The sequence below is a fragment of the Echinops telfairi genome, unplaced genomic scaffold (genome assembly GCF_000313985.2).
Source record: "Echinops telfairi isolate 266 unplaced genomic scaffold, ASM31398v2 ScPeMD7_18;HRSCAF=68, whole genome shotgun sequence".
Classification (NCBI taxonomy): Eukaryota; Metazoa; Chordata; class Mammalia; order Afrosoricida; family Tenrecidae; genus Echinops; species Echinops telfairi.
The window spans coordinates 46,687,189-46,696,539 of NW_022103915.1; the positions used below are offsets into that span (position 1 = coordinate 46,687,189).

The 9,351-nt window shown below is 43.5% G+C and overlaps 1 protein-coding gene across 1 annotated transcript in view; it reads left to right on the forward strand.

Annotated features, from left to right (window-relative positions):
- Window positions 1–9,351, forward strand: part of CCDC175 (coiled-coil domain containing 175) — a 97,670-nt gene that overhangs the window by 66,281 nt on the left and 22,038 nt on the right. The gene's annotated exons all lie outside the window — the stretch shown is intronic.

The window sequence follows — 9,351 nt, forward strand, 5'->3', positions numbered from 1 at the left end:
GATTGGTGTTGGACGTATGGATTAATGGGTTAATGTTAGACTTGTGGATTTGGGCAGCACTGGGTTGGGATGTTTTTTTGATGCACACTTAATCTTTATATAAACTCTCTCTTATACAGACTCACACAGTTCTTGATATCAAGTTCTCTTTTACAGATATATCCATCAGAAAACATTACGATTCATAACAGTTGCAAAATTACAGTTGAGTTAGTTTATTGTGCCAACCTGGCCGATAAACACATGTGGGGTTAATTGAAGGGCGGAGGGATAAATGGCTCAGTGAGCCTCGCCTTCCTAGTTCTCGGTTCTCTTGCTTTCTCATGATCGGACCAGGGTGCAGCTGCTTTAGCCAGTTAGCTGGCAAGGCTGACTTCCTGCAAGGCATCTCTGAAGAGAAGCCACATGGACCTACCCCGATGCAGCCCTGGGTGCTGGAGCACCTATGTGGAGACAGCCCCCTGCCAGTGCTGAGATGCTTACACATTCACTGATTCGGCTTTCCTCCTGCAGTCGGCGTCATAGTATGTTTTGTGAGATGGAGGAGGACTTTGTGGATTGGTGTTGGACATATGGGTTAATTGGTTAATGGATTTGTGGGCTTGAGCACCACTGGGTTGGGATGTTTTCTTGATGCGCACTTAACCTTTATATAAAACTGTTTTATACATGAATTTCTGTGGATTTGTTTCTCTAAAATACCCGGACTAACATATTATGGTACCTTGGGAGTGGGGTACTGGAGAAACAAATCGTAAGATGGAGGTTAGATTTTTGTTTGACCTCACCCTCATGGCAGTTTTTCTTTGTTTCGCAAGAGGTCAAAGTCACACTTTACTCGGTTGTTTTCTGGGAAAAACATGGGAGGTAGGAAAATAGAAAGTTTGTAATCCCACATGCTTTGAGCCATTAAAATTTAGATGGGTTTAGGCCATGCCTGCAAACAAAGCTTTGAAAAGATATGCCCCACCCAGTGCTTTGGAGTACCAAGAAACCAGTAGTCTTTGTCAGAAGCTAGAAAAAATCTGGAACTATGAAGAAAACTCCCCTCTAGGATTGAATGTTAAAGGGAGCCTGAGAGCTGGCTTAAATGCATGCTAGGTGACCACCTGGATCTACTTGTTGAGTGGAAGTGGGAGGAATGCAGCAATAAAGAGACGGGTTGAGTTTGGCCACTGACACCTGTGGACTTGGTTTACAGGGGGGAAAAAAGGAGAAGATGCGAGCGGGTTGACTGGTTTAAAGTTCCTGACCTAGCGCGAGGGAGCTAGGCTTGTTGAGTATTGTGGAGAGCCCATGGTCTAAAGACAAGGCGACCAATGGGCACCCTGTGGAGGCTGAGTGAGGCAGCCCACATTGAGTTGACCAGAACCCGACCAGATGAAGATTTTTGAGCCTGTGAACTGGTGCATATTGTTGCCGACTTTATGGATGGCCTGTCCGGATTTGACTTGCTTACGGATGCAGACTTCACAAGGTTCCAACTGGAATGAAGACTCTTCATGTCCAAAAATATGATTGTCTTCTCAGAGAACTGGGTTGATGTAAGTGGGCAGTATATAAGTTGGATATTCAAAATTGGGGGGATAAAGGTGTAGGTGTTACTTAATTGCATTTGTGAAGCTAAAGAATTATGTACAGGTGCCAGGTTGGCAAGGGGCGGATTGAGGCCGATAAACACATGTGGAGTTAATTGAAGGGCGGAGGGATAAATGGCTAGTTCTCGGTTCTCTTGTTTTCTGATGGTCGGACCAGGGTGCAGCTCCCTTAGCCAGATTCCTGCTTTAGCTGGCAAGGCATCTCTAAGGAGAAGCCACATGGACCTACCCCGATGCAGCCCTGGGTGCTGGAGCAGCTGTGTAGAGACCCCTGCCAGCGCTGAGATGCTTACACGCTCACTGACTCAGCTTTCCTCCTGCAGTCCATCATTGCGTGTGTTTTGTGAGATGGAGGAAGGCTTTGTGGATTGGTGTTGGACGTATGGATTAATGGGTTAATGTTGGATTTGTGGGCTTGGGCAGCACTGAGTCGGGATGTTTTCTTGATGCGCACTTAACCTTTATATAAAACTCTGTCTTGTACATGAGTTTCTGTGGACTTGTTTCTCTTAAGTACCCAGACTAACACATAGGTTATTAGTTTGTTCCTTCTAGTAGCTGTGTTCCACACATTCACTACTGAAGGACTTTTGGATTGTTTGCAGTTTGTAATTAGTATGAATGAAAATGCTATCAACTTTTGTTTGCACGTATTTTTCATTTCCAAATTGTTTTATTTTGGGGTGGGGGAAGGGGGCGTAGTTAATGACCTGATTAATTTCATCTTTTATGATGGTTCTGTTCAGATTTTCTACTTCATTCTGTTAGTTTAGGCTGGCAGTGCCAGTACATTTCCAGAAATTTCTCCATTTCTTATTTGTTGAAGTAGTCCATTATTATCTTTTTTATTTCTGTTGTTTCTGTTGTAACGTGTCTCACTGAAATTCTTATCTGTGTTAGTTGCATCATCTCCTTATTTTCCTGTTAGATTTGCCGGTGGTTTGTCTATTTTGTAAATCCTTTCAAATAACCATTTTTGTTTTGATTCTTTCTATTGTTTTTCTGTTTCATTTATTTCTGCTCTGCTTTTTATTTTTTCCTTTCTTTTGGTGATTGTAGACTTATTTTGCTGTCTTGTCTTTTTAGAGATATTGGGTTAAGTGGTTGGCAATGGTTATTTGGGGGGACGTTTATTGCTATAAATTGCCTTCTGAGCACCGTGTTTGCTTTTTACCAATGGTTCAGGTATGTTGTGTTTTTGTTTTCATTTTCATTTCACTCAAGGAATTTTTACTTCATATTTTAATTTCTCCTATGACCCAGAACTTTTTAAGCAGGTCTTAGTACATTGCTATGTGTTTTATTTCTTACTTTGATCTTCCTATTAATTTCTACTTCTATATTGCTGTGGTCTTAGGAAATACTTAATAGTGTTTCAATGTTTTAAATTGTATTGAGGTTTACTCTGTGGCCTAACTTCTAGTCTATTCTGAAGAAAATTCCATGTGAACTACAATAGAATATGTACTGCATTGTTGTTGGGTGTTCTTTGTATGTCTGAGGTCAAGTTGGTTAATTGTGCTGTTTCGTTTTTCTGTCTGTTGAATTTAGTTTCTTTCTAGTTCTATTCTTTATCAGAAGTAGTTTATTAAAGCCTCCTACTATTATAGAGTCATCTGTTTCTTCTATTCTGTTTATGTAATTCTTACAGTTTATGTAATTGCATTGGGTTGTGAATAAATATTTACTATGACTATGTCATCTTATTCAGTTGACCCTGTGATCATTATATAATGTCTTCCTTGCCATTTTTGCTGGTGTTTGCCTTAAAGTCTATTTTATTAGAAATTAATATTGCTACTCTTGCTCTTTTTCTTGGTGAAAAAGAAAAGAGGAAAAGGAATGCAAATAGTGAAGAGAAAATTGAGGAAAAAGAAGAAAGGCTAAAAACCAAGGGAAGATGAAAAGAAAAGACCAGACAAATAAAAGAGAACACTCGGGCAGGGCCTAGAAGAAGAAAACTGGGTGAGGCAGGACACCCTGAATGGGTTTGCACTCTCTGCAAGCCAAGGAATTCGTGAGTAAGAGGATGGGATACCCACTTCTAGATGGAATTCCTGCCAACCTAGATGTTGTCTGGGGTCAGGACCCCTGATCAGTAAGTAATTTGTGCAGGCGCAAAGGGTGCCTAAGATCAGGGTGCTTGTTCCTGGAAGGGATGTTTTTCAGGCCCAGAGGGTAGGGACTGTGCAGGACACGTGTTACTGGCCACTGGGTGGATGAGGGGAGAGGCTGGTCATGCTGCTCATCACCAGGAGGGTGCAAGGAGCAAAGGAGGATCCCACCTTTCTCATATTGCCAGCCACCAGAGTGTGTTTGTGCTATGAGGTTGCTGCCCCAGTTGAGTGCTGCTTGCAAAAGTCCAAGATGGCAGTGCCCTATCAGGCCAGTGAACAATTTACCCGTCTCTTTCCTCTCTCACCACTTTTGTTCAGCTTCTTCTCCAACTCCGTATTCAGGTTTTTTGTTTTTTTTAACCCTGTTTTCTGAAGCTCAGGATTCCAGGACCATCATTCACATCTGTTTTAATTAGTCTCTGATGTTTTTGATAGAGAGGGTCTGTGTAGCCTGTCTGCCTGTCAGAAGTCGGTTTGTTTTGTTTATTTGCTTATTTCTGGTTTTCCATGCAGATAATGCTCCCAAGTCTCTTGGAGGAATACCTAGAAATGGGATTGTTGGGTTATATGAGTAATATGTTTAATTTTTTCAAGAACTGCCAGTTTTCCCAAGTGGTTGTACAAATTTATCATCCCATTAACAATGTACTCAGATGAGAATTCCCATTACTCCACGCCTTCAGCAACATGCAATATTGTCCATTCTTTTCTTTCAATCTTACCCACTTCATTAGATAGATAATTTGCATTATGATGATTAATATCAAGCACCTTTTTGTATGAGTTTTAGTCTTTTATGAAGTGTCTTGAATCAATCATTTATAGCAACATTAGAAATGTCACAAATTGTCTTCAGACAGGTCATTTATCTTACTCAGGAATTGTCAATTTGGACAGAAATTGCATGAATTCAAAGCTCATGTATGTTCTCTGAGGCCTAGTTGGGGCGTTGAAGGCTGGAGGTAATTCAACAACTGGAGGCTGATATCAGCAGGTGACTCACTTATTCACATATCTGATGTGGATGCTCACACTCAGCGGGACTCAGGAAGGACTGCTGGCCTCTCTGTGTAGCTGCATGGGCTGCAGGATCCCAACAGCAAACTTCCCAAAGAAACAAATTGGAAGTTCAAGGGTCGTTTTGTTGTTGTTGTTGTTTTTTGTCTGTCCTTGAAAGTCAGAATGCTACTTGCATCATTCTCTAACAGTCGAGGTAGTCCCCAGGTGCAAGGGGGTGGTGTAGTATTAAATTAAATGTGGGTGGGGGCCAACCCCACCCACTGCTAGTACTACCTACAGGTTCAGTAAGCACAATTGTACGGTTGAGATATACATAGATTAAAGTCATTGAGAGCGTGAGAGTTAAAGGAGAGATTGGAATAAATGGTGTCAGACACGTTACATGGTATTGCTCACCTCAGCCCTGCTTGATGGTCCCCGTTGGGGGAACCCGGCCACGAGAGCAGGAGCAGCCTCGGCGACCAAGAACCGGGGAGCTTCCCCTGGCCCGAGAGCTGGAGAGAGCCTCTCGGGCTCCGGAGCGAGCTCCTTTCATTTTTGCTAACCACGCATTATGTCACTTTAGGGGGACATGATTACAGAATCACACGTCACAGGAAGGGGCAGTACAATAGGCATACACGTTGTAGGAAGGGGATCTATGATAGGCATAAGCGTAACAGGAAGGGATGAACTAGGGGTGTGCCCATAGGAATGGGAAGGTCTAGGGGTATACATGTGACAAGATGGGTGGACCCTAGATTCATGATTGCAGCCTAACCTTGGTCATCCTTGGACGGGTTTGACCTCTCTGGTGTTTCCTACAAGGAAACAGACAACTCTTATCCTTATCAGAAGGGAGCGGGCCCTACTTGTTGTGGGATAAACAGTGGTGTCTGCTTGGTCTAGAGCTGATAACTCTCAGGGAGATTGACCCCCAATCTCCAAGTGTACAGTCATTCTCAAGCAGCTAAGCCTGGTATATATTTGGGGGACACAGCTTGAGAGTGTAACTGCCAGCTTTTCCTTGGCCCCAGGTACAGAGAGGCAGAGTCACCGAGGCTGCAAACAACAAAGGAGTTTATTGACTAGCTCGAGCTAGGGCCCAAGTCCCAGAGCACCAACGCAGTGGACTTCTCCGAGACGAGGACCCCGGCCTGGGGCACAAGCCAAGTTTTTATACTCTTTACAGGTTACATAAGCTGGGTGAACTACTCCCCCTCCCCCTCCCATAGTTCAGTGATTTCATCTGGGGACAATTGGTTGTGCAGGTCTTGTTGGTTGACTGGTTCCGCTCTCAGGACGTTCCAATTGTGGTCACTCAGAACTTTCCAGGTGCGGTCAGTGTCATTGTGATCACTCGGGCCTTTCCAGGTGTGGTCAGCGTCATTTCGGGGGAGAGGGTGGCTTTGTTAGGGGAATGAAACTCAAGGCTGTTACAGAAACGAAACTTGGGCCTGCCTTAAGAGGCTCGGCCTGTCATGGAGTCACCGCTGCCTTACATCCCCCCCTTTTTTCTTGCACCTACGCGCATTCTTGCTCGTGAATAGGGTTGTGCATTTTGTTTGTTTTCAGACTGCATTCATGGCCGAGCCCCTGACACTGCTGTCGCAGCACCGTTAGTTGTGCAGTATCGGCTTGCTCGTTTACAAAGGCAATTAGCTTATTTAAAATGCATGGTCTGAAATAAGAACGAGCAGGAGCACTTTTAGGGCCCCAATAATGTGGAGAGCAAAGTAGTTAACCAAGGGGAGTTGTTAAACCAAGACTTAAACCACCCTTCTTTCTGCTTGCGTTCTTGTTTTCGCTTTGCCAGTCTCTCTGACGTTAGCCATGGATTTTTTAACTACTTTAGTGTGGTCAGCGTAGAAGCAGCACTCCTTTCCTAGGGCTGCACATAGCGCCCCCTGTTGGAGGAACACTAGGTTTAACCCTCTTCTGTTCTGTAGCACCACTTCAGACAAAGAGGTTAGGGCCTTTTTTTTTTTTTTTTTTTAGATGGGAGATGGGTTTTTTAATTTTGGCTATATTTTTATTTGTAGCTGCTTTTAGGGAGTTGACTCTTCTGTGCTGTACTGCTAAGGATGAGATGCCCCTGCTGGCTCCTATTGCACCTAGACTTAAAAAAAAAGTTTGCTAAAGTAATTGCTGTAAAAGGCTCTCGTTTTTTTCCTGGCTAGCCCCGGTACCTGCTGCGCCTTGTGTCCATGCATTATACATTACTTTTTCTTGGTGGTAAATAACCTTTGGGAATGCTAACACCATGATGCAAAACTTTACTGATTCATTAAAGACAGACTAAGACATGGAGTTAATCTGGTTTTAGAGCACACCCACCACCCATTGAGTGCCGAAACTATCCATTTTATTTTGCTACTCTGGTTTGCAGATGGGAAAACTTCATATTTTGCTAAGCCAAGCATTTTAAAAAACAATTTACATTTTGCTCCTGGACTTGCATACTTCTTTGTATTTGTTTTCAATGGCCTGTCCAAATGCCAAACCAGAGGAGAACAGCACATAGATTATGAGAAATTTTAACCATTTTAAGGCTAGGGCGCAAATGGCCTCCAACATCCCCCCCCCCTTTTTTTTTTTTTTATTTACAAAAGGCGTCCTTCAAACGCCGGCAGATGACTGTGCCTGTCTTAGGTTGTCGGGTCTCAAAATCACCCTTACCTGTCATCAGCCTTAGTCTTCCAGGTGACCATGACCTGTCTTAGGTTGGGAGACTTGGACTCGATTTTACCCATCCCTGGCCATCTAGCCTCTGTCTTACACCCCTGTACAGGCAGGGGGTGAAGTGCGCAGGTGCACTTCATGTAACTTAGTTCTTAAGGTCATAAATTTAAACATAACTTTGTGCAATATCATAGGGAGTAAGCATAGGATCAATAACACACACACTCCTGCTGTGGCCACGGACATAGCATGTGAGGCCGACCGCCGAAACGCCCCAAACGAAGGGAGAGCATCTCGAAAATGCTGGAGCCAATTTGCTGCGGCTTTAGCAGCATCAAAATTAAGGGGCTTAGCATTCTTCATGGCCTGTGTTTCCTGATGGAGTTGCAATAAGTCTAAAAATTCATTAGCATTGTGCCAAATACCTAGGAGATGATTTTTTTACCTTTTTTCCAACTATGTTGGCTGCTATTGTACTGTTTTTGTGTGACACAGACCCATGAATATTCAGCATGACATTTTAGACACGATCTAACCTTAAGCCCCTGTACCTTGTCTCCCAAGTACATTACTATGTTATAGATGGCGCTTACCTTTTGGTCTAGTTTCTTGTCTATATCCTCTTGAGTTCCCAGCACAGTGGTCACATTTTTAGATAATTTATTAACATGACTGGCAGTTTGTGTGCTTTGTGAGAGTGCAATGGCTGCAGTAGTAGCAGTAGCAACCAAGCTTAACACAGCTAAGATACCTGCTATAAGCACACCTATAAAACGCTTTTGTTTAATTAAAGCATTTTCAATTTCCTTTAATACCTGTAACCCTTTTTCTGAATACCAAGACCCAGTGGTATTCACTGGCAACACAACAAATGAAGTTGATGCAGAATGGCAATAGCAGTGCCCTGAGGGGTCCAAGTAACACAATTAAATTACAATTTTTACAAGACATATTAAACTTAAAGCCATTATGACTTACGATATAACATTTTTCAGTACAAGTATATAAGGTGATGGTACATAAGCAGTAACATGTTTTAGCGGTCCATGAGACAGCAGCACGGGTTTCATGTCCCCCAAAGCAGCCCCTAGCAACATGGAAAGTGTTGCCAACCAAGGATGCTCACCTGGGTTTGGACATCCACAGTATATATTGGGGCCAGTTGCATAGGCATACGTCACTGGTGTTGAGTAACCACGATTGTTCAAGCTCCGGGCCCCTAGAAAGAAAGTTCGATGTTCACTGTAAACCACATTATTAGCAAAACCTGTCTGGACATATGCTAGGCCTCGGGCGTTTGAAAGCACTCTTCTCGGAGAACATTTCAGCAACTCATTTCTTAGGAGGCAGCAAAGCACCAGCCCCAAACAGGCCTTTCAGGGGAAGGAGCAGGACATAAGCCAGGCTGCCAAGTTACCCTTTCCTATGTAACCAGTGACAGGTATTACATATATTTGATTAATTTATCTCTAAGTGATATGTTTAACTATTGCCAGTTACATTATTTCACACACACACCCCCTTTAATTCCCCTTTCACATTGACCTAGCACCTTCTGATTCACTTATTCTAATCACTTTATTGGGGGGGGCGGGCGTACATTTCTTAGGACTCACTTGCTAAGGACTTACCAGGTTTGTGTATTGCTGGATTCAGTTTGCTAATGTTTGATACCATACTCCGTGGCTGAGTGTCAGTCTGCAATGCTCTGGTTGAGAGTGTGTGCCCTCACTGTCTCATTCACTGACTCTCAGTGTCTCACTCACGCCCTGCCTCACTCTCTCACTCAGTCACTGCCTCACACTCTCAGTGCCTCATCAGTGATTCACTCTCACTCACTCTCACTGGCTCACTCACATGCACTCACTGCCTCACTCTCTCACTGCCTCACTCTCTCACTGCCTCACTCTCTCACTGCCTCACTCTCTCACTGCCTCACTCTCTCACTGCCTCAC